The sequence below is a fragment of the Podarcis liolepis genome (assembly GCF_965112155.1).
Source record: "Podarcis liolepis genome assembly, chromosome: 8".
Classification (NCBI taxonomy): domain Eukaryota; kingdom Metazoa; phylum Chordata; class Lepidosauria; order Squamata; family Lacertidae; genus Podarcis; species Podarcis liolepis.
The window spans coordinates 6,171,687-6,196,071 of NC_139560.1; the positions used below are offsets into that span (position 1 = coordinate 6,171,687).

The 24,385-nt window shown below is 46.1% G+C and overlaps 1 long non-coding RNA gene across 1 annotated transcript in view; it reads right to left on the bottom strand.

Annotated features, from left to right (window-relative positions):
• Nucleotides 1–946: 946 nt before the first annotated feature.
• LOC310713246 overlaps nt 947–24,385 on the bottom strand; it is a 124,274-nt gene continuing 100,835 nt past the window's right edge. Inside the window, exon 3 of the long non-coding RNA XR_014529141.1 lies at nt 947–1,314. This is a non-coding gene — a long non-coding RNA (uncharacterized lncRNA). The remainder of the gene's footprint in view (nt 1,315–24,385) is intronic.

Here is a 24,385-nt window from a genome sequence, read left to right on the forward strand (position 1 = left end):
TTTTACACAAAACATACAAAACATAAGTTTGGTGTTTTTTTAAAAAAAAGTTAAAAATAATTAAACCAACTATTACACATACAAAAAAGAAAAAAAACAACAGCTAACAAGAAAATTACCAAAAAAGAGACCTAAAAAGCCGGTAGTTGAAAAAATAAAAAAGAAGAGGGGGAAAAAAGAAAAATATCTTAAAAAGAAATAATCCATTTTTCAATATCTTTAAGTTCATTTGCTTATTTCCTTGACCTCCTCACACCTCCCCTTTTGTATTCCCGTTTACAAAGTCCTTTCAGCAAATCCTTACCCTCTTTCATTTATCTTTACTCTATAATCTTAACCTATTATAACTATATCTTTTCATCCAAATAACGATCTATATTTACATATTCTTATTAGCCTTAATACCAAAACCACTTATTTTCAGTCCAACATCATTTTAACATTCATTAATTTTACAGTATTTCTGTAGATAATCTTTAAATTTATTCCAGTCTTCTTCCACCATTTCCTCTCCCTGGTCTCGGATTCTGCCAGTCATTTCTGCCAATTCCATATAGTCCACCATCTTCATCTGCCATTCTTCCAGAGTGGGTAAACCTTGTGTCTCTAAGATTTTGTGATTCTAATTCTATGACTGGCCGCCTTGCCCATGCAAGAGGGAGAAATAGTGTGGCATAATGGTTAGAGTGTTGGAGCAGGACCAGGGAGACCGGGGTTCGAATCCCCGCTCCACTATCCATGAAGTTCAATGGGAGACCTTGGGCCAGTCGCCATCTCTTAGCTGGCCCTACCTCACAGTATTGTTGTGAGGAGGAATGGGGAGGGGGAAAACCACATACACCGCCTTGAGCTCCTTGGGAAATAGCGCTGGCATATAAATGTAATAAAGAATAACAAATTGTAATAAACAAAAATCTGCCCTTATTCCCTTATGGAGAACACAAGAGCCCTTATAGAGTCCTTTACAGGTTCTCCGTCGGTCAGAGAAAAGAACAGAGGCCAACCAGAGAATATTGAGAAGCAAAGCAGCTAGTAAGTCTGATCTTTATTGAACTGTTGCGACAGGGTGCCCCCTTCACACGCAGGAGGAGGAGGAGGACCCAGAACAAAGGTGTGCCCGCCCTTATATAGGCATTTTAAATTGCCCGCCCTGGAGTCCAAGACCACCCCCAGAAACATCATACCTACATCACAGAAGGGGTGTAACTCAAGACCACCCCCCAGACACATCATACCTACATCACAGAAAAGGCGGTCTACAACAGAAATCTGAGTGCGTTGTTTATCTCCTGTCTGGCAGGTTACCTGTTAGTGCTCACTTGATTGGATACCCTGGGGAGCCTGGCCAGTCTTTTGTAATGATAAATACTTCCTGAGCCAGGTCACAGGCTTACCCTATTCATACACAGACATACCCTTAAGACAGGATTTGTGAAGGAAAAGACAATAGGGAGGCTTTTACCTTTTCCCTCGACCTTGCAGAGAAAACATTTGGTCAGTTTGGAAGTCAAAATGGTTTCAGGGCTGTTTTCCTGTGCTGCTTCAGACATGTGGTTTATATATTTATGTACGTGTTTGCTTGGTATTCATTTATGAACATTTATTATTATACATAAGACCTTAATTTTTTTATTTCAAAATGAACCAGATCACCTGCCCTTTTTATATATTTCTGGTGGCCCATCAAAGGGGTTAGGTCTTCCTTTTTGTTTTTCTTGCTTCCTCGGAAGACTAGGCTTTTTCAAAAAGAAACCCGACTCCTTCTGTTCGCTGTGGACCCTTTGAGCTCTCCACACACACACCCCTCAATCCGTTAAGGAAGACGGAGGAACGCTCAGACCTGGATTTCCCCACTCGCAAGTCCCACCCAGAAATGCACATCTGCTGAAGTTATCAGAGGGTGGAAACTCAAAAGTCAAACGGAGGTTAAATCTCAGCAGGAGCTCCATGTGCTGCTTGGCACCAGAGCTATCGCAAGCAGGGGAGAGGAGAGGCCCGTTCTGCTGGCCCAACTGCGCTCAGACACTCTGTCCTCTGTTTGCACTAGGAAAACCTGGCTGGAGGTTTGGGCTGACATTCCTGCAGCCAGCCACGTCCCGCGCAGGAGTGGGTGGGTGCTTGGGTGCTGTTCTGGGTCCTCGCCGCCAGGGCTGGATTTAGGTTTGATGAGGCCCTAAGCTACTAAAGGTAATGGGGCCCTTTATATGTCCAGCTGTCCTTTGTCAACAACAAATGGTCGCTGTTTTTTGTTGCTGAATAGATGCTATATGGTAATTTATGGACCTAGTAGCTATCTGGGACGCGGGTGGCGCTGTGGGTTAAACCACAGAGCCTAGGACCTGCAGATCAGAAGGTCGGAGGTTCGGATCCCCACGACGGGGTGAGCTCCCGTTGCTCGGTCCCTGCTCCTGCCAACCTAGCAGTTCGAAAGGACGTCAAAGTGCAAGTAGATAAATAGGTACCGCTCCGGCAGGAAAGTAAACGGCGTTTCCGTGCGCTGCTCTGGTTCGCCAGAAGCAGCTTAGTCATGCTGGCCACATGACCCGGAAGCTGTACGCCGGCTCCCTCGGCCAGTAAAGTGAGATTAGCGTCGCAAACCCAGAGTCGGTCACGACTGGACCTAATGGTCAGGGGTCCCTTTACCTTTACATTTAATAGGTATCTAAAGCCATTCATGTTGCCATTTAACCAGTCCATGCAGAATGTTGTTGTCTGTTGTTGTTTAGTCGTTTAGTCGGGTCCGACTCTTTGTGACCCCATGAACCAGGGCATGCCAGGCACTCCTGTCTTCCACTGCCTCCCGCAGTTTGGTCAAACTCTTGCTGGTAGCCGCAAGAACACTGTCCAGCCATCTCGTCCTCTGTCGTCCCCTTCTCCTTGTGCCCTCCATCTTTCCCAACATGAGGGGCTTTTCCAGGGAGTCTTCTCTTCTCATGAGGTGGTCAAAGTCTTGGAGCCTCAGCTTCAGGATCTGTCCTTCCAGTGAGCACTCAGAGCTGATTTCCTTCAGAATGGATAGGTATGTTCTTCTTGCAGTCCATGGGACTCTCAAGAGTCTCCTCCAGCACCATAATTCAAAAGCATCAATTCTTCGGCGATCAGCCTTCTTTATGGTCCAGCTCTCACTTCCATACATCACTACTGGGAAAACCATAGCTTGAACTATACGGACCTTTGTTGGCAAGGTGATGTCTCTGCTTTTTAAGATGCTGTCCATACATCACTACAGTGGTACCTCAGGTTAAGAACTTAATTCATTCTGGAGGTCTGTTCTTAACCTGAAACTTTTCTTAACCTGAAGCACCACTTTAGCTAATGGGGTCTCCCGCTGCTGCTGCACGATTTCTGTTCTCACCCTGAAGCAAAGTTCTTAACCCGAGGTACTATTTCTGGGTGAGCGGAGTCTGTAACCTGAAGCGTCTGTGACCTGAAGCATCTGTAACTCGAGGTACCACTGTACTGGGAAAACCATAGCTTTAACTATACGGACCTATGTCAGCAGAATGTAGGCACACTATATACAGAAATGAGCCATTGATATTTTAGGGAGCAGGCTAACAGGTGGGGACTATGACTTACATCATAGGAGCCTACACATCACAAAACACTGTTGCTGTATATAGGTTTTTTTTATTTGTTTTTTATCTTATATTTTGGAAATGTACATCCAGGTGTTTTTTTCCGTGTTGGGGCCCCCAAGAGAGTGGAGCCCTAAGCTATAGCTTGTTTAGCTTATACATAAATCCGTCACTGCTCACTGCCATGTGTTGCATCCAAGGCAGCAAAAGAGGCTAGCCGATTTCACGATAAATATCTCCCCCTTTTCTCCTCCCCTAAATGCCTCTGTGTGAGCAACACAGACCTCTGCATGCCCTTCCTGCTTTCAAGGGCACAGCCTGCAAAAGGAAGCTTTTGTTCAGTCCTGGATGCAAAACATATGGCTAGGAAGTGTGGGACGGCCGAGGCCAAACTCATGGCGAGCACATAACAGGAGAGACGTTCCTGGGGACCGTGACTGTTCCGGCGCATTAGGCCAATGTTCAAAGCCGGCCTTTAATAAAGAATGGAATGCTGCCGCAATGGAAGGTCAGCTTTGGGTAAAGAGGCCTTGAACTGGACGTTATTCAAAGTCTCCTAACTGCTCATTTTGAAGTGCCCGTCTACAAATGAAATTCAATAATCCTGCAGCAACAAGTAGATATCTGGCAGCTGCTGGGCCAAATCCAGCCCATAGGTAGGCAATCAACAATGGCCACCCAGTGGCTGAAATTAAGCTGCATTAGAATCTAATATACGCTCCCAGTTTCATACATGTCGACTCTCCAAGTTACTAGCCCTCATTGAGGTGAGTTCTTTTCCTTCCAGATGAACTCTTTGCATGTTAAGGTACCGCTACTAGGCTTAAGCTTCCCAGGCTCTGTGTCCCCTGAGTCACCATTGTGCCTATTTACCTGAAAGCCAGGTGGGATTTATATATTGACAGATATATATTATGGTCCAGGCTGACAGTGACAGCTTGTTTTAAGGCCAAACCTCCGAGAATAAACAGAGTGCAACCATAGAACTCTCCCAACCATACTATGACTGTAGCGCAGATTGAATTAGACTAGGCTTCCTTTTGAGTAGATGGGCACTGTTACAGAAGTTATTATTATAGAAGGCTTTTCATTCATTCTAGGTATGTAAAAGCTTTCATCTGCATCAATAAAATGAATGCAAACAGTTATTTTCTCTTTGACTTACATATGCCGGAGGCAGACAATTTAACCATTAACACAGGGCGGTGTGGGAATAATGCTTAGTAATGGAAGTTTGTGTTGGTTATGAGGACATTGCTGATTTCTCCATTAATTTCTTTTGTTGCCCCACCTGGGAATGGGTAACTGAGTAAGATTGTCTTCCATGAACACAGTTTTAACGGTGAGTCCGTAAGTGACTGTGGAGGCCAATTCTGGATGCACACATCCTTCTACAATGGGGACATTGGTTTCCAGGCGGGAACTGATCATGGTGAGGGTTTGCCAAGCGAACCTTCCTCTTAGCACATTTCTCCCTTTCGTCCTGAGTTCGAGCATCTTCAAAGCCCATGAGACCTTTGGTAAAGGCTGTTCTCCAATTGGAGCGCTCGCAGGCCAGTGTTTCCCAGTTGTTGGGTATTTGTACTACATTTTTAAAGATTTGCCTTGAGAGAGTCTTTAAACCTCTTTTGTTGACCACCAACATTACGCTTTCCATTTTATGTTGGGAATAGAGTAGTTGCTTTGGAAGATGATCATCAGGCATCCACACAACATGACCAGTCCAACGAAGTTGATGTTGAAGAATCATCGCTTCGACACTGGTGATCTTTGCCTCTTCCAGTACACTGGCATGAGTTCGCCTGTCTTCCCAAGTGATGTGTAGAATTTTTCGGCGACACCGTTGATGGAGTCTTTTGAGGAGCTGGAGATGGCGTTTATAAGTGGTCCACGTTTCACAAGCATGCAGTAAGGTTGGTAGTACAACAGCTTTGGAAACAAGCATTATGCTCACTTCCGGTGGTTTCCAGCAACTAGTATTCAGATGCACTGAAGGAGAGCACAACAACCCTGGCTAGGAACCACTGATAGACCTCTTTTCCAGGAATTAGCCTGATTTCATCCATTTCCTTCTTTGATCTGGAGGTCTTCTGCCTATGTGGGCATCCTGGAGGCATCTGCTTGACTGCTAGAGAATCATAGAATCAAAGAATCATAGAGTTGGAAGAGACCACAAGGGCCATCGAGTCCAACCCCCTGCCAAGCAGGAAACACCATCAGAGCACTCCTGACATATGGTTGTCAAGCCTCTGCTTAAAGACCTCCAAAGTAGGAGACTCCACCACACTCCTTGGCAGCAAATTCCACTGTCGAACAGCTCTTACTGTCAGGAAGTTCTTCCTAATGTTTAGGTGGAATCTTCTTTCTTGTAGTTTGGATCCATTGCTGCGTGTCCGCTTCTCTGGAGCAGCAGAAAACAACCTTTCTCCCTCCTCTATGTGACATCCTTTTATATATTTGAACATGGCTATCATATCACCCCATAACCTCCTCTTCTCCAGGCTAAACATGCCCAGCTCCCTTAGCCGTTCCTCTTTTCCAGGAATTAGCCTGATTTCATCCATTTCCTTCTTTGATCTGGAGGTCTTCTGCCTATGTGGGCATCCTGGAGGCATCTGCTTGGCCGCTAGAGAAGAAGGATGCTGTCTTGCTCTGATTCTGCAGGACTCTCCTCACGTCCATCCTTTCTCACCATTGGTGTGTCGGAATAACAGTTCAGGGATGCCACCTCCCGGCTGTGCATGAGCATTACATGCAAGCAGAGGAACAGCCAGGGAGGATTCCCCACTTGTTGTTGTTGTTTAGTCGCTTAGTCGTGTCCGACTCTTCGTGACCCCATGGACCAGAGCACGCCAGGCACTCCTGTCTTCCACTGCCTCCCGCAGTTTGGTCAAACTCATGCTGGTAGCTTCGAGAACTCTGTCCCACCATCTCGTCCTCTGTCACCCCCTTCTCCTTGTGCCCTCAGTCTTTCCCAACATAAGGGTCTTTTCCAAGGAGTCTTCTCTTCTCATGAGGCGGCCAAAGTCTTGGAGCCTCAGCTTCAGGATCTGTCCTTCCAGTGAGCACTCAGGGCTGATTTCCTTCAGAATGGATAGGTTTGATCTTCTTGCCGTCCATGGGACTCTCAAGAGTCTCCTCCAGCACCAGAATTCAAAAGCATCAATTCTTCGGCGATCAGCCTTCTTTATGGTACAGCTCTCACTTCCATACATCACTACTGGGAAAACCATAGCTTTAACATTCCCCACTTACTTTCTGTGTTAGTAAAGGTAAAGGGAGCCCTGACCATTAGGTCCAGTCGTGGCCAACTCTGGGGTTACGGCGCTCATCTCATTTTATTGGCCGAGGGAGCTGGCGTACAGCCTCTGGGTCATGTGGCCAGCATGACTAAGCTGCTTCTAGTGAACCAGAGCAGCGCACAGAAACGTCATTTACCTTCCCGCCGGAGCAGTACCTATTTATCTACTTGCGCTTTGATGTGCTTTCGAACTGCTAGGTTGGTTGGTTGGCTAGGTTAACTTTCCGTGTTATCCAGTCCTTAACAGGAACTGAACCTTGAAGCAAACTGTGTTGGTCACTGTCTAATTCAAGAGTCTGGAAGCTGCTGCAATGGCACTTTGCTACATCAATTTGCTACATTAAAATGTCACACATTAAAAACTTCCCTGAACAGGGCTGCCTTCAGATGTCTTCTAAATGTCAGGTAGTTGTTTATCTCTTTGACATCTGATGGGAGTGTGTTCCATAGGGCGGGTGCCACTACCAAGAAGACCCTCTGCCTGGTTCCCTGTAGATTTGCTTCTCGCAATGAGGGAACCGCCAGAAGGCCCTCGGCGCTGGACCTCAGTGTCCAGGTAGAACGATGGGGGTGGAGACGCTTCTTCAGGGATACTGGACCAAGGCCGTTTAGGGCTTTAAAGTTCAACACCAACACTTTGAATTGTGTTCGGAAATGTATGTACTGGGAGCCAATGTAGGTCTTTCAGGGCCGGTGTTATGTGGTCTCGGCAGCCACTCCCAGTCGCCAGTTTAGCTGCCGCATCCTGGATTAATTGTAGCTTCTGGGTCACCTTCAAAGGTAGCCCCACACAGAGCACATTGCAGTAGTCCAAGCGAGAGATAACCAGAGCATGCACCACTCTGGCGAGACAGTCCGTGGGCAGATAAGGTCTCAGCCTGCATACCAGATGGAGCTGGTAAACAGCTGCCCTGGACACAGAATTGACCTGTGCCTCCATGGACAGCTGTGAGTCCAAAATGACTCCCAGGCTGCGCACCTGGTCCTTCAGGGGTACAGTTACCCCATTCAGGACCAGGGAGTCCTCCACACCAGCCCACCCCCTGCCCCCCAAGAACAGTACTTCTGTCTTGTCAGGATTCAACCTCAATGATTGCATTTATAGCCCACCTTTTTTGCCCAAAGAGCTCCTCTTCCTCATTTAATCCTCCCAACACCCCTGTGAGATAGGGCAAGCTGTGAGGCAACCACTGGCCCCAGGGAGCTTCGTGGCTGAGTGGAAATTCGAACCCAGGTCCTAGTCCAACACTCCAACCACTACGCTGGCTCAATTTATTCAGGTGCATTATTATTCATGTGGTGCTACTTCATTTCCAGTCGGTGCATGTCCTGTAACTTTTTGCTGAAATGCCACAACCTTCCATACCACAAATGTTTCAGGGAGAGTTATTTGTCCTGGTTTCGTTGCATTATAAGCCCTCCAGGCAACAATAAGGTATTACTGTTGGGGAAGCACCATAGAACAACCAACAAAGCGGAATAAATCTATTATTCTGTCAATAGCATGCTGCAGAAAATATCTGCAATTGGACATTCCATTCTCCAGTTCCCTGTTTAGGGAAGTTTTTAATGTTTGATGTTTTGTCATGTTATTCTGCTGGGTGCTGTCCAGCGTGGCTGGGGAAACCCAGGCACATTGGCAGGGTATTATTAGTAGTATTAGTATTACTACTGTATTATTAATAATAATTCTGTTGCAGAGGGTAGAAAAGGAAAAAAATTGACCAAGGTGGTGGGTGTCATTCCACACAATGACCAAGAGGTGGCGGCAGAGTCCTATCCATTAGTTCATGACTAAAAGGAGATACCGTATTTTTCTGTGTATAAGACTGAGCTTCTTCACAACAGTCAAGGGAATGTAAGTAGTGCTGTTGTTTTTAAGCCCTCTGCATTCACCATCCGTGTATAAGACGACTCCCAATTTTGGAATGAACTTTTAAAGCAAAAAATTTCATCCTATACCCGGGAAAATACGGTAATTATTTACAAAAGTGCTCACACAAGATGAGAAGTGATGTTGCTTTAATGGCCCACCGATTTAGGCAAATGCACACCTTTATCATAGATGATTTTAGAAACTGGTTGAAGGCTGTTACAGTAAAAATGATTTCTCCTCTACTAGATAGCTGAATCAAAGTTCAGTTTGCCTCATCAGTTTTTTATTTGTCTGTGGTTTTAAAAAGAAAACTCATGAAAATTTGTATTTTAGCGAAGATTTCCCTAATATGTACAGTTTTCTATTTTGCCAAATATAGGGTTGCCATATGTCTGTTATTTCCCAAACGTATCCGGAATATCACAGTTGGAAACAGTGTCCAGGCAGAAATCATTAGAACGTCCAGGAAAATCTGGATGTACGGCAAACCTATGTCGGCAGTGTTGTTTTTAGCGATTTTCTTTTTAAAATGGTTCAAAACTTCTTCTTCTTCTTCTCCATCTTCTTCTTCTTCCTCCTCCTCCTCCTTTTGCTAGGTTTTAATAACAAAAACAAAAACTCCATTTACACTAAATTACAATATATCAATAAGCATGACCCATCCACCAGGGTACTGAGAGAACTACATACTGCTCTTTATATACCATACCCAACAGCTTAATTACCACAACTTAACAGCACCCGCTATACTGCTTCAGAGCTGTAAAACTAGGTCACGTTGTTTGTTCTGGCCTTTAAGGAAATACACATCTTGAGGAGCAATAATGAACCTTCAAATTTAAAGAGACCATTCAACATTGTCGTGTCGAAATTGTTACCGCGGTGTGATTCCAAAAGCAATTTTGGCCGATACATTGAAAAATCGCACAGCACTAAAATAGACCATAAAACCTGTGATATTACCATTCAAAAATGACAAAAAAAAAATTACTTGGGGGGGAAACAAGGGATGGGGCTGCGGACCCCCTGGGTACGTTCCACGGACACCCCCCCCCCAGGGTTCCCGAACCCCAAGTTGGGAACCACTTGTTTAATCCACTTTCAAAGCCATCCAAATTGGTGGCCATCCCTTTCTCCTGTGGGAGCAAATTTCATCGTTCAAGAAGTACTTTCTTTTGCCTCCCGTCAGTTTCCCAAGAGTCAACTTCGTTGGGTTCTAGTATTGTATGAGAGAGGGAGAGAGCCAGTGTGGTGTAGTGGTTAAGAGCGGTAGTCACGTAATCTGGGTAACCGGGTTCGCGTCTCCGCTCCTCCGCATGCAGCTGCTGGGTGACCTTGGGCCAGTCACACTTCTCTGAAGTCTCTCAGCCCCACTCACCTCACAGAGTGTCTGTTGTGGGGGAGGAAGGGAAAGGAGAATGTTAGCCGCTTTGAGACTCCTGAAGGGGAGTGAAAGGCGGGATATCAAATCCAAACTCCTCCTCTTCTTCTTCTTCTTCTTCTTCTTCTTCTTCTTCTTCTTCTTCTTCTTCTTCTTCTCCCAATCCACTCTCCACACCATGAATAATTTTATATTCTCATTTTCTCAAAACTAAAGGTAAAGGTAAAGGTACCCCTGCCCGTACGGGCCAGTCGTGACCGAGTCTGGGGTTGCGCGCTCATCTCGCTCAAGAGGCCGGGAGCCGGCACCGTCCGAAGACACTTCCGGGTCACGTGGCCAGCGTGACGAAGCTGCACTGGCGAGCCAGCACCAGTGCCGCACATGGAAACACCGTTTACCTTCCCGCTATAAAGCAGTACCTATTTATCTACTTGCACTTAGGGGTGCTTTCGAACTGCTAGGTGGGCAGGAGCTGGGACCGAACGATGGGAGCTCACCCCGCCGCGGGGATTCAAACTGCCAACCTTACGATCAGCAAGTCCTAGGCACTGAGGTTTTACCCACAGCGCCACCCGAGTCCTTTCTCGAAACTAAAAATGCCCAAATGTAACAATTCCTCAGATTGGAGTTCTTTCAGCCCCTGAAACAACTTGGTTCCAGAAAATGGTTCCATTTTCTGAATCTTTCCCCAACTCTACAATGTCCTTTCTGAGGTTCAGCAACCAGAACTGTACATAGTACTCCAAGTGCAGTTGTGTCATAGATTTGTGTGATGGCATTATGATGATGGAGAGCCATAATATGTCAATATTATGACTAGTATTGTGTCAAACGAGACCTCAAGACACTGTAAACTTGTGTGTTCATCCTCTTTGGAGAGAAAGGAGAGCAGCCGTTTTCACATTCTGCTTTAAGCTAACCACAGTTCCCTGTGATGTCCAAATTTAAGAAACCATGGCTTGTTTAAACAATGTCTAGTAAGAACAAGCCAAGATCAAACCATGATTTCAGATCCTGGCTTGTTCTCAAACTCCTTCCAAACCTCCGAACTGTTTTTGCTTCTCTCGCCAAAGTCAAGCTGTCCCTCTCAGATCAAAGTCGAAAGCTAGCCTTTGCTCTCACCTAGGAAGGAGTGTGGTGTAGTGGTTAAGAGCGGTAGTCTTGTAATCTGGGGAACCGGGTTCGTGTCTCCGCTCCTCCACATGCAGCTGCTGGGTGACCTTGGGCTAGTCATACTTCTTTGAAGTCTCTCAGCCCCACTCACCTCACAGAGTGTCTGTTGTGGGGGAGGAAGGTAAAGGAGAATGTTAGCCGCTTTGAGACTCCTGGAGGGGAGTGAAAGGCGGGATATCAAATCCAAACTCTTCTTCTTCTTCTTTATCTGCCCTTGTGGTGTCTAGCATACAGACCTGTTGGTTGGCCCATTACGAACCAGACATCACCAAGATTTACTGAAGGAGTCACTCTGCCTAATTAAAGGACACAGGTAAAATGGCCGACTCGCTCTTAGAATAGGATGCCAACATTTCTCACATCACAGAGCTCGTATGGTACATTGAAATTGTTCTCTCTCTCTCTAGGTTGGAACGGTTTGCCCTTTCCAAGCTCCCCAAGCTCTTTCCAGAAGTCCAGTGTGACCAACTTCAAAGTTAGCAGGGTTTTGGGAGGGGGCACGTTTTTCCAGACTACAGAGGCTAGAGGTTACTCTGTTTCATATTTCCCTGAGAATTATTGGCAAAGGAGTCGTTTACTCACTGGGATGCTAGTGCAGTGGGAAGAAGGTTGCAGTTGGCCTGAAGGCTGTTATCATTGCTAGGGCAGCTTATGTGCTTAGTTCCTTGCCTGTTTTTTATTTTGTCAAGAGAAAATAACACAGCCTCGTGGATCTTTCCAGCCAGGGTTGGCTCCAGCTTTTGGAGGGTCCTTGAAGAAGAAGCCGTTCTGCTCACCTTCTACAGTGAGTCTACTTCCTCATCGGTTGGGCCTCCTCAAGAACATGAGAGGATCTGGCTGTTGGGTCAGCCAAAGTCCCATGTAGCGCAACATCCCATTCTAACTGTGGCCAAACAGACATTCCAAGAGGAAGCCCGTCAGCCAGACCTGAGTGCAGCAACTCCTCTCCTGTGGGATTCCCAGAAACTGGAATCCAGAGGTCTTCTGCCTCCAGCGGTGGAGGTAGAACTTAGCTGATGAGGACCTCAAGGTGATGAGGACCATAATGTCCTGCTATAAGAGAGCACGGCAAAAAGCCTTTACAGTCATCCCTCTTGTTACGTCCGCTTCATGTTACGTTCTTTCAGGATACGTCCCACGGCGACCCAGAAGTACTGGAAAGGGTTACTTCTGGGTTTCGCTATTCGCACATGCGCAGACGCGCAAAATGACGTCATGCACAGAAGCGGCAAATTGCGACCCACGCACGCGCAGACGTGGGTTGCGTTCTGCTCATGTTGCGAACGGGGCTCTGGAACGGATCCCGTTCGCAACCAGAGGTACCACTGTATAGAGGATTTCACCCCAAAACAACAACAACAACAACAACTTATTATTTATACCCCGCCCATCGGGCTGGGTTTCTCCAAACACTCCGGGCAGCTCCCAACAGAATATTAAAAACACGACAAAACATCAAACATTAAAAACTTCCCTAAACAGGGCTGCCTTCAGATGTCTTCTAAAAGTCAGGTACAGTGGTGCCTTGGTTTAAGAACATCTTAGTTTATGAACAACTTGGATTAAGAACGCTGCAAACCCAGAAGTAGATGTTTAGGTTTGTGAACTTTGCCTTAGAATAAGTACATGTTGATCGCTGCAGATGGTGAGATCACTGCAAATGGTGACAGCAGTCACGAAATTAAAAGACGCCTGTTCATGGGAGAAAAGCAATGACAAACCTAGACAGCATCTTAAAAAGCAGAGACATCACCTTGCCAACAAAGGTCCGTATAGTTCAAGCTATGGTTTTCCCAGTAGTGATGTATGGAAGTGAGAGCTGGACCATAAAGAAGGCTGATCGCCGAAGAATGGATGCTTTTGAATTATGGTGTTGGAGGGAGACTCTTGAGAGTCCCATGGATTGCAAGAAGATCAAACCGATCCATTCTGAAGGAAATCAACCCTGAGTGCTCACTGGAAGGACAGATCCTGAAGCTGAGGTTCTAATACTTTGGCCACTTCATGAGAGGAGAAGACTCCCTGGAAAAGACCCTGATGCTGGGAAAGATGGAGGGCACAAGGAGAAGGGAACGACAGAGGACGAGATGGTTGGACAGTGTTCTCGAAGCTACCAGCATGAGTTTGACCAAACTGCGGGAGGCAGTGGAAGACAGGAGTGCTTGGCATGCTCTGGTCCAGGGGGTCATGAAAAGCCGGACACGACTAAACAACAAGAACATGTTTCGCTTCCTGTTGAGTGTGTTCCATTTGCAAACTGAGTCCCCCGCTGCTATGGGAAAGCACACCTTGGTTTAAGAACAATTTGGTTTAAGAACGGATTTGCGGAATGGATTAAGTTTGCAAACCAAGGTACCACTGTAGTTGTTTATTTTCTTGACATCTGATGGGAGGGCGTTCCACAGGGCGGGCGCCACCACCGAGAAGGCCCTCTGCCTGGTTCCCTGTAACCTCACTTCTCGCAAGGAGGGAACTGCCAGAAGGCCCTCGGAGCTGGAGTGATGGGGGCTGGAGACACTCCTTCCGGTATACTTGGCCGCAAATTACTGTAGCAGAAGGAAGTAGTTCAGGAAATGTTTGGAAGGCACAAATGCATCACTACGTTAATAACTAGGGTGTTTGCAGAATGTAATTCACCTAGGTATTTTAGGAAAAGATTCAGATGCATCCCATAGTAGGGATGATGCTACGTCACTAGGGCATTTGCAAAACGTAATCCACTTAGGTATTTTAGGAAAATATCTGAAGACGCAGATGCAACTTGACATCATCAGCTGGGGTGTTTGCAGAATGCAATCCACCCAGGTGTTTTAGGAAAAGTTTCGGAAGATGCAGGATGAGGCTACATCAATAATGAGGCTGTTGGCAAAAACGAAACCCACTTAGGTATTTCTGTCCTGTTACATTTTAAGTTGAGCTCGGAGTTTACTGAGCTGTTTTAGCAGCGACTGGAGAAAATTTACACCTCCCTATGTTTGCGCCAACCATCACAACTCATGCCGCGTTTCTCTGTTTTGTGTCTCGCGTTGCTTATTTTAACAAGAAAAAGAAAAAGATACACAGGGAGCTAATTTATTGCCATCACGTTTGGACAAGCATTATGAACGGATGTTTAGTTTTCTGGCAGGTTTCCCACCCTCCCCGCACTTCTCTTTCTCCTGTCGTTGTTGACAGCTGGTTAAAAATAACTGTTTAAAAACTCCATGTGTTTGCTTTGAGGAGCCTGAAATGTTGGAAGGAGGTGAAGTTCAGAGTTAGCAAAGCAACGGAGGGCAGACTGGAGAGCCTTTGAGAAATGTGGCAAGAGGAAGACTAGCCAGAAGTGCCCGGCGCTACCCAGGAATTCAAAGGGAGAAAAATTAAGTGGGGTTTAAAAAAAAACACATTATGTAATTTGTGAGTTGGAGGGGGGGAGTACTTGTCCCACACTTTTGGGTTGTGGGTTCTCTCCAGTATGGAACATTCCTAATGTACTTCCTACAGTTCTAACTACAGGTAGGTAGCTATGTTGGTCTGCCGTAGTTGAAATAAAATATTATTTTTTCTCCTTCCAGTAGCACCTTAAAGGTAAAGGGACCCCTGACTGTTAGGTCCAGTCATGGCCGACTCTGGGGTTGCGGCACTCATCTTGCTTTATTGGCTGAGGGAGCCGGCGTACAGCTTCCGGGTCATGTGGCCAACATGACTATGCCGCTTCTGACAAACCAGAGCAGTACACGGAAATGCCGTTTACCTTCCTGCCAGAGTGGTACCTATTTATCTACTTGCACTTCGTGCTTTCGAACTGCTAGGTTGGCAGGAACAGGGACCGAGCAACGGGAGCTCACCCCATCTCAGGGATTCGAACCGCCGACCTTCTGATCAGCAAGCCCTAGGCTCTGTGGTTTAACCCACAGCACCTTAGAGACCAACTAAGTTTGTTATTGGTAAGGTGCTTCTGAAAGGAATTTTTTTTTTTTTATTTTGTACTTCCTACACTCTGGGTTCAAATGATCCTGTGCATCTTAAAACAATCCTAGAAGGTATCAAACGGCAAGGCACATCAAAGATGGTCAGTCCTAAAACTTTAGTGGATTGTATCGAGTAACAACAAGCTCACCTAGTGTGTGTTGTGTGTGTGTGTGTGTGTGTAGAGGAAATTGGAATTGAACCGATGTTTCCCGAATCTCTTCTGCCTCAATACTACTATAATTTTCACAGCATCTTATAGAGTCTCCCAAACTGCCCCGTGACGTCTGATTTCCCACAATTCTTCCCCAGTGTGGCACAACCCCAGATGTGTGAGCCCCTGACCTAACTATCCTTCTGAAATGCTTGTATTTTCCGTGACCTCCTTTCTCTGAGCTGAACTTCTCCCCAGCTTCCAGGAATCTGCTATCCTCTCTCTGATCAGAATGATCCGGTTCATCTAAGAAGGAAAACGAAAAATGCCTTGCTCTCACAGAGCAGAGGGATGCTGGGAAGAGCCAGCTAGGGAACCCCCGAGGGAAGAAGGCTCAGAGCCCAGGGATTAGTGGCGGGACAATGATGAGGGAGAAGAGGGAGCAGACTGGGGAAAAGAGGTGCTGGGAACTGAATAGGACTTAGTGAGCAGGAAGAGTCTGTGGCAGATAGGTGTTCAGAATCAGAGGCAGAAACTGAAGCAGGAGAAAGGGATGAGGGAGACCAAGAGGCAGAGATGAGTCAGGCTGGGAATTCGAACTGCTGACCTTCGGATCAGCAAGTCCTAGGCTCTGTGGTTTAACCCACAGCGCCACCTGTGTCCCTTTCACCCCCGGTGTGGCTCCCCTTTATCACATACACAGCCCAACAAGACAATGACAAAAATCCACCAACAGCATACAAATCAATATGGCTAACCTGATCCAAGACACCCACCCACCACACTCACACATGAAAACAAAGACTACCACAGCCAACCGCAAATGAATAACCACACCCTAGGCCAACCCCAACCTCTCTCACCACCAAAGGAACACATGTGAACAGCAAAGAACCTGCGCAAGCGATGCTGACACCAAACCCTACATATAGTAAGTAAAATAGGAACATCGCCACCCGACCCCACCCATCTTCCCACCCCTCCACCTCTTTCCCCCTTTTCTTCCTAATGTCTTAACAAATGAAACTGATTTGTAAAAATGTTACATGGGGGGATGGATACGAGAGAGAGGTATTGCACACAATTTTGTAAATCAATAAAATCTTTAATAATAATAATAATAAAACAAGCAGAGAGCCAGTCTAGCTTTAAGTTGCCTTTTAGGATATTTTAGCATCTTATGCTTTTTAGCACAGTCCGCAATGTGGTCTACAAGCAGGGTCCCTGCCCTTTCCCAGTCTGCTCTCTTCCACCAAAATGAGGTCTCTGTAGCAACGTAACTCAAATGCTGCACCTTCTCTGAAAGAACGTACATAGTCTTGGGGTGTTGGGGAATACCCTTCCCACTTTATAGTTCTTCGCCAAGTTATAAATCGCTCATATCTCTGTATCCTACTGGACTCAGGCTAGTGCTATGTTTCAGAGACCGACAGGAAAGTGTGATTCAGGAAAGGCGTTTCTGCTGGTACACGATGAGCCTGTAGCCTGTGAGCAGTTTTCATGGGGATAGATAAAGCCTGACTGGAGCCTGACAGCATCTCCCAGCAATGAGTCCTTGGCCGGTGTCCCAGGGAGACCCGGTCCTGGAAACGGGCTGAAATCTCCATAACAGGAAGGCATTTCTTGAACGTCAGGAGAATTTGCAGCCGTTTAGCACCAGGCCCAAATGTGGCCGGTGCAAACGTGCAACGGTGGTGAAATATACTCGGAGTCGAGAGTGGATTTCATGCTCTTTATTCAGCTCATAGTGGTGAGGAGGAATTGAAGTTCCCCCACAATATCTGCTTTATATACATTATTTACACAAGGGGCTGCACGTGATTGGCTAATTCCAGGATTCTCCTGTAGGCCAATCAGGTTGTGGATTCACTTCCACCTGGAGCTGGATTGGGTGGCTCCTGTGGACCAATCATACTGCTGCATTGTTCTAGGACCAATCAGACTGCTGCATTTTGGATCCTATTCAACTCAGTACATAACAGCTGGGAATCCAAATTTGCAAAGATGGAACTGCACACTGGAACAAAGCTCTCTTGGATAGTCAAAGGGAAGAAGAAACCATTTTCCTTGTTTTGGGAATCCCGGGGCTCAAGGACACACAGGAGTGAAGAGCGCCTGTCACCAACAACACACAGTACTTCAAGGTGGGGTTGGCTAAGCTGCTAAAATGTTGCTGGACTCCAATTCCCATCAGGCCCAGCCAGTATGGCCAATGGACAGGGATGCTGGGATTTGTGGTCCACTAGTGGTCCTCCTACCCACCTGAATCTTCCAGCTGAGGCAAACGCCTCACTTTGCCCAATGGTTGAGTTGGCCCCATGATCAGTGCCATATAGAAAACGAAAACACATAGCCAGGCCCTGTGCCTGGTTCCCTGTAACCTCACTTCCCTCAGCGTCCGGGTAGAACGATGGGGGTGGAGACGCTCCTTCAGGTATATAGGACCGAGGCCGTTTAGGGCTTTAAAGGTCAGCACCAACACTAAAAATAACCCCCAAGTGGAAGTTCCAGAGCCTTCTGTACGTGCATCCGTAACCATGCAGATGATTTTGACTTTCAGCATGCATTGGCAAGAGAATTTGGTCAGCTTATGCTTTAGCTGCTGTTATCTGCCTTGGCTTGTAACTTGCAATACTGGAGTGGAGCTTCTTTTGCAGAAGGTTAGGATGACCCTGATTGATTCAAGACAAGAGACCAGACGAAACATGGCAGGATTCCACAGAGCTGCCACAAAGCTGAAGAGGGTCCACTCTGAAAGTGAGGGTGATTTTTCAAAAGCAGTGTGTGTGTGTGTGTGTGTGTGTGTGTGTGTGTTTAATGAAGTAGCTTCTCTCGCAGATCATTCTGGTTATGTCCCATTTGATAAAAGTGTTTGTTTAAGCTGGGCGAGATTTGGAAGCAAAAAATATTCAATATGGGCGTGTTAACTGTGATGTCTTGTGGAAAGGAGAACTGGACCAGGACTCAGAGAAGCATGAACAGCTTAAGAACAACACAACATGTCATGCTGAAAGGAAAAAAACCAACAAATCGTGTCCTCCCTAAAAGAGGGCACGTGTTGCGGTGAGACCTGGACAACTGGCACCAGAGGAAACTGGTCTTTGTGAGCACGGCCAGCTTTGAACAGATGAACCTCATGGTCTCTTCTAAGTCTGCAATTCCATGACACTGACAACAACACACAGGTTTCCATGGCTGGTGGCCGCCATTTTATGTCTCCCAAGATTCCCACGGTGAAGGTGTTATGTCTCTAAGGTCTTATAATTCTAAGGTCTCAAATACAGAATAAATATTCATAAATGCACACATATCTAAATATTTGAACCATATGTCTGAAATAGTATGGGAGAGCAAACCTGAAGCCATTTTGACTCTCCCAGTGACCTCAAATATTCCTCTGCAGTAAGGGAGGCAAACGGGGAAAGCCTTCCTATTGTCTTTCCCCTTACAAATCCTGTCTTAAGAGTGTATTTGCATATGAATAGGGTGATCCTGTGACCTGGATTCAGGAACTAAAGTATTAACCATCACAAAAGAATGGCCAGGCTGCCCAGGTAATGCAAATCAGTTTTCTCCCTTAAAGAGGGCACTAATTGCAGTGAGACCTGGACAACTGACACCCTGTGTTGTGGGTGGGTACAATTGGTTAGCCACAACACCCGATTGGTAGATCCCTCGTTGCTGGGTTTAATCTGGCCAATGGGGTGCCGTCTAAACGGACCAAGGGACCTATATATACCTACGCACGTGACCCAGAGCTTCCTCTTTCGGCTCGTGCATCGGAACACCCGCCCACCTCTCCCTATATTTTGGGCATTTTGTGATTGACCTTGCTATGCTGTCGTGTGTCGTCTGTCGTTGGGACAGGGGCACGGCAGGAATTTTCCCCACTTCGCTGATTGGCTGTTGCCATTTGGGTTTTGCCTGCCGCGTAGCAAATAGTCACAACTTGTAAGGTTGCGGATAGGCAGTGGTTCAGGTGATAGGGATGGGAGAACAGTCTCTCCATCCCTAAGTGAAGGGTATTTCGTTAAAGGAATCCAGGGACTCAACTTGGTTTGGTCAACCACCAAGAGGGGGTTGTTCCCGTGTCTGAGTCCAGGGGAGCATCTGGGACGTGACCAGGGTCTGTTCCTGGGCTTTTCACCTGCCTCAGGCGTTCACCCTTGGCTGACCTATGATTGAGCTCTGGGTCAGCGCTACCTGCAAGGGTGCAGGGAGCTAGTCGAATCAGAGCCTATGCAACCACTCACTTTTCTGCAATCAATAAAGTTGTGGCGGGAATTCTGCTGAAAACCGAAACTAAAATTTGAGTCAATTGTATGCTTATTTAGGGGGGAGGTCTCTGGGTCTGAACATGCAACTTATAATTGGATATAACAAAGATCAACACTTTTGGATGTAGGGTGGGTAGGAAAAGGTTGTTGAAATGGACATATGCAGGACATATAGAATAAACAGTGTTGGTATGGAGACACCAAAATTTCAAAAGACGAGAATGGGTGGATGATATAAAACTAACAGCAGAGCGTATGTGGATGAAGAGAGCAGAGAACACCGCAGAGTAGTGGCAGGTCCAGTGACATTCACTGATGTACCATGATGGTGTATCAACAAAAATCCACAGTTCCTCAACATGAGGGTCATCGAGTCCAATGCAGGAATCTTTTTGCCCAACACTGGACTCAAACTCATCGCCCTGAGAGCCTTGTGCCCTACCGACTGAGCTGCCTTCCCCCCCAACTTCCCTTCTAGCAACAAGCAGGAGAAAAAGGAACTACACAAGACTGATGGATCAAATAGATGGATATTAGCGCAGTTAAGGTTCAGAATCAATCTTCCGTCCTCCTGTGTTTAGCAGGACAAGCAATCTGCTTTTTATCCTGGCCAGAAAAATATATGATTTTTTCCTCTTTCCACCCTCAGTGCTAAACATCTTCTTTCAAGACAGCATGCTAATGAGTCAAAGAGATGAATTGCAGCAATTTTGTCCTCGTAGCTAATGGAGTATACTGCTGCTTTTCCATCAGAGCAGGGGTCAGCAACCTTTTTCAGCCATGGGCCGGTCCACCATCCCTCAGAGCATGTGGTGGGCCAGACTATATTGGGGGGGGGCGGGGGCGGGAAGGAACGAATTCCTATGCCCCGTAAATAACCCAGATTAAATATACTCAGAGTCGAGAGTGGTTTTCATGCTCTTTATACAGCTCATAGTGGTGAGGAGGAATGAAAGTTTCCCCAAAGTATCTGCTCTATATACATTATTTACACAATGGGCTGCGCGTGATTGGCTAATTCCAGAATTCTCCTGTAGGCCAATCAGGTTGTGGATTCACTTCCATCTGGAGCTGGATTGGGTGGCTCCAGCAGACCAATCATACTGCTGCATTGTTCTAGGACCAATCAGACTGCTGCATTTTGGATCCCATTCAACTCAGTACATAACACCAGAGATGCATTTTAAATAAAAGCACACATTCTACTTATGTAAAAACACCAGGCGGGCCCATAGCTGTCAACTTTCCCCTTTTCTTGCGAGGAATCCTATTCGGAATAAGGGAAATTCCCTTTAAAAAAGGGAAACATTGACAGCTATGGGCAGGCCCCATAAACAACCCAGAGATGCATTTTAAATAAAAGGACACATTCTACTCATGTAAAAACACGCTGGTTCCCAGACCATCCGCAAGCCGGATTGGGAAGGCGATTGGGCTGCATCTGGCCCATGGACCTTAGGTTGCCTACCTCTGCATTAGAGGGTCAGATCCTGCTGGTGGACCTCTCAGATTCGCCAGCTCTGCTCTGAGATCCTATTCAGCTTGAATTGTGAAGGGTGAGGAGGCAATAAGGAAAGGCTCTAGGGCTCCAGTAGGACATCTTGGTTGGTCAACCACAGCCCAATAACACACACACACACACACACACACACACACACACACACCTGCACACACAGAAAGCGAGAGGCAGATTTCAGGTAGTGGAACCGGTTTGGTCGCAATGGATGCAGAGCCACAGGGGGTAGCAGACTAGGATGCAGAATGGAAGGTGAGAGGTGAAATTCTGGCATTGCCACTGAAACTGAAGACCTCAAGGTCTACCACTGATGCCACCAACAAGGACGGAACCTGAAGTGAAATCAGTTATGATACACTGGGCAAAAGATTTTGGATATAATATACAGCTAAAAGAATGGGAGAGGTTGTAGAAAGAAAGAATAAAAATTTACAGCATGTAATGCTTTGAAAGAGAATATGATGAAAATGATGTATAGATGGTATATTACACCAGTGAAATTAGCTAAGATGTATAAGACAAGTAATAAATGTTGGAAATGTAAAGAAAAAGAAGGATCGTTTTATCATATGTGGTGGAAATGTAAGAAAGTAAAAAACTTCTGGGAAATGATATATAATGAGATGAAAAAGATGTTGAAATATAAATTTTTTTAAAAAAAAGAAGCATTTTTACTTGGCATTATAAGTGAGGATATTAATAGACAGGACATTAAATTGTTTTTATATGCAACAACAGCGGCAAGAGTATTGTTGGCCCGGAAATGGAAGCAAGAAGAAATACCGACGAAAGAAGAATGGACTACGCAGAATTGGATAAAATGACAGGAAGGATTTGAAACCTGCGGGACCAGAGATTCACAGAAGATTGGAAGAAATATACGCATTATTGGAAAAGCAAATGTAATCAATAATTATACTAGTAGGACTACAAGAAGTTTAGTGTTATGTACTGAAGTTCTCACCCTGGGCCAGCAGGGGGATATTGTAGATAGTTTTCAGTCAGGTCCACATATGCAAATAAGGAATTGAAAGTGACGTTCAGTGATTGGATAGTTACAGAAAGTTGTTACTGTTGCATTGTAGTGGAGCTTTATATAAGCAGGCTGGCTGAACCCTTCCGTTCAGTTCTGTTCTGGCCTGTGAATAAACAAGAGCTGTTTGAAGAATCGCTGTGTCATCTGATATATTCAGCCACAACTTAACATTTAGTAAGGAGGAATATATGAAATATTGCAAAGAAGAGAAAGAAGAGAGATATGAGTTATGATATTTAAATGTAATAGTTAAAAATAGTTTAAAATTATATGTTAAAAAACTAATTTAAAATATTTAATAAAAACAACAAGGATTGATCCTGGGAATTTCTGCATTTAAAGCTAATGCGCTGTGGCCCTTTCCGTAAAATACCAGGCCCATTCCTTCCGCGGTCTGTCTGTGTGGCCACTGCTTTCTCCATGTGCCTCGCCCTTGTCTAGTTCCTCTGTCTTGTCTGGTTCAGGAGGGCAGGAATTTAGTCCCCCCCCCCTTTCCACCCACCCTCTCACTCTCTGTTTATTCAAATATAAGGCGAGACCCATCTCAGCAGAGATTTCGTCAAAGCAAACCGTGAACGTTTGACATAACGGGAAGATAGAGTCCGGCCGCTTCGTGTTCCTTGTGGTTTAAAATGTGTAAACCATGTCAGCGGCTTTACAAATCCCCTTTCCAAAGCAAAATAAACCCAGTGCACCCGAAATGCGAGGAAACCGCAGCCGAGGAGGCCCCGTGCTGCTCTCACGTCTTGGAGAATCTTCCGCAGCATGCTTTCAAAGCAATGGAAGGAGACCGGCTGGTTGTTCCATTCAGCCATTATACTTTCCCTGCTGTGGTAATGGCACCCATTTTTTTTTCTGCTTCAGGTTTCGGTTGGTAAGGAGGTAGCCCTGGAGAGAGGGTTGCAGACACTCCAAATTGTCCCCATTTTCCAGGGACGTCCCTGATTTAGAGACGCCGTTCCGGTTTCTGATTTGATCCCGGAATGTCCCACTTTTCCTCAGGATGTCCCTATTTTTATTGGGGAAATGTTGGAGGGTATGGAGTTATCCTGCGACCGGGGTGGCACTGTGGGTTAAACCACAGAGCCTAGGACTTGCCGATCAGAAGGTCGGCGGTTCAAATCCCCGCGATGGGGTGAGCTCCCGTTGTTCGGTCCCTGCTCCTGCAAACCTAGTAGTTTGAAAGTACACAGTGCAAGTAGGTAAATAGGTACCACTCTGGCGGGAAGGTAAACAGCGTTTCCATGTGCTGCTCTGGTTCGCCAGAAGCGGCTTAGTCATGCTGGGCACATGACCCAGAAACTGTACGCCGGCTCCCTCGGCCAATAAAGCGAGATGAGCGCCGCAACCCCAGAGTCGGCCACGACTGGACCTAATGGTCAGGGGTCCCTTTACCTTTACCTTTTTATGGAGTTATCCGACCCCCAAGCTGTCTGAAGGCAATCCTGTATAGGGAAGTTTTTTTAATATTTAATGTTTTATTACTATACGTGTTGGAAGCCACCTGGAGTGGCTGGGGCAACCCAGTAAGACAGGCACCCCCAAACTCAGCCCTCCAGCTGTTTTGGGACTACAATTCCCATCATCCCTGACCACTGGTCCTCTTAGCTAGGGATGATGGGAGTTGTAGTCCCAAAACAGCTGAAGGGCCGAGTTTGGGGATGCCTGCTGAGTAAGATAATAGTAAAATTATTATTATGGAATGGGGCATCCCTATTTTCATCAAAGAAATGTTGGAGGGTATGCAGATTTCCTCCCGTCCCCTCTTAGCATTTTCAGTCTCCATGGCAACTACTTATGAGGGATGGAAAATGACAACAAGCATGCTTTTGACTATTCCAGATGTTGGTACTTTGCAGAAGCGGGGAGTGGTCTTGTGTTTGAAACCTGATTGCGGGTTTCATAATAGAGGTATCCGCTTGGCCACTGTGAGAACAGGGGGCAGTTCCCTCCTCCTAACATCTTTTAACTGATACAAGATGTTCTCCATATTATTAGGCCATGAAACAGGGGGACTGTTTTCGAGAGTGGGGAAAATTTTGTCAGGAAAAGATGAAACTCACAGATATCCCTCTCCGCTCCCCACTGCTGTAATCTGGAATACAGAAAGTAGTTTTTGGGGTAATAAATATTGTGGCCAGCAGA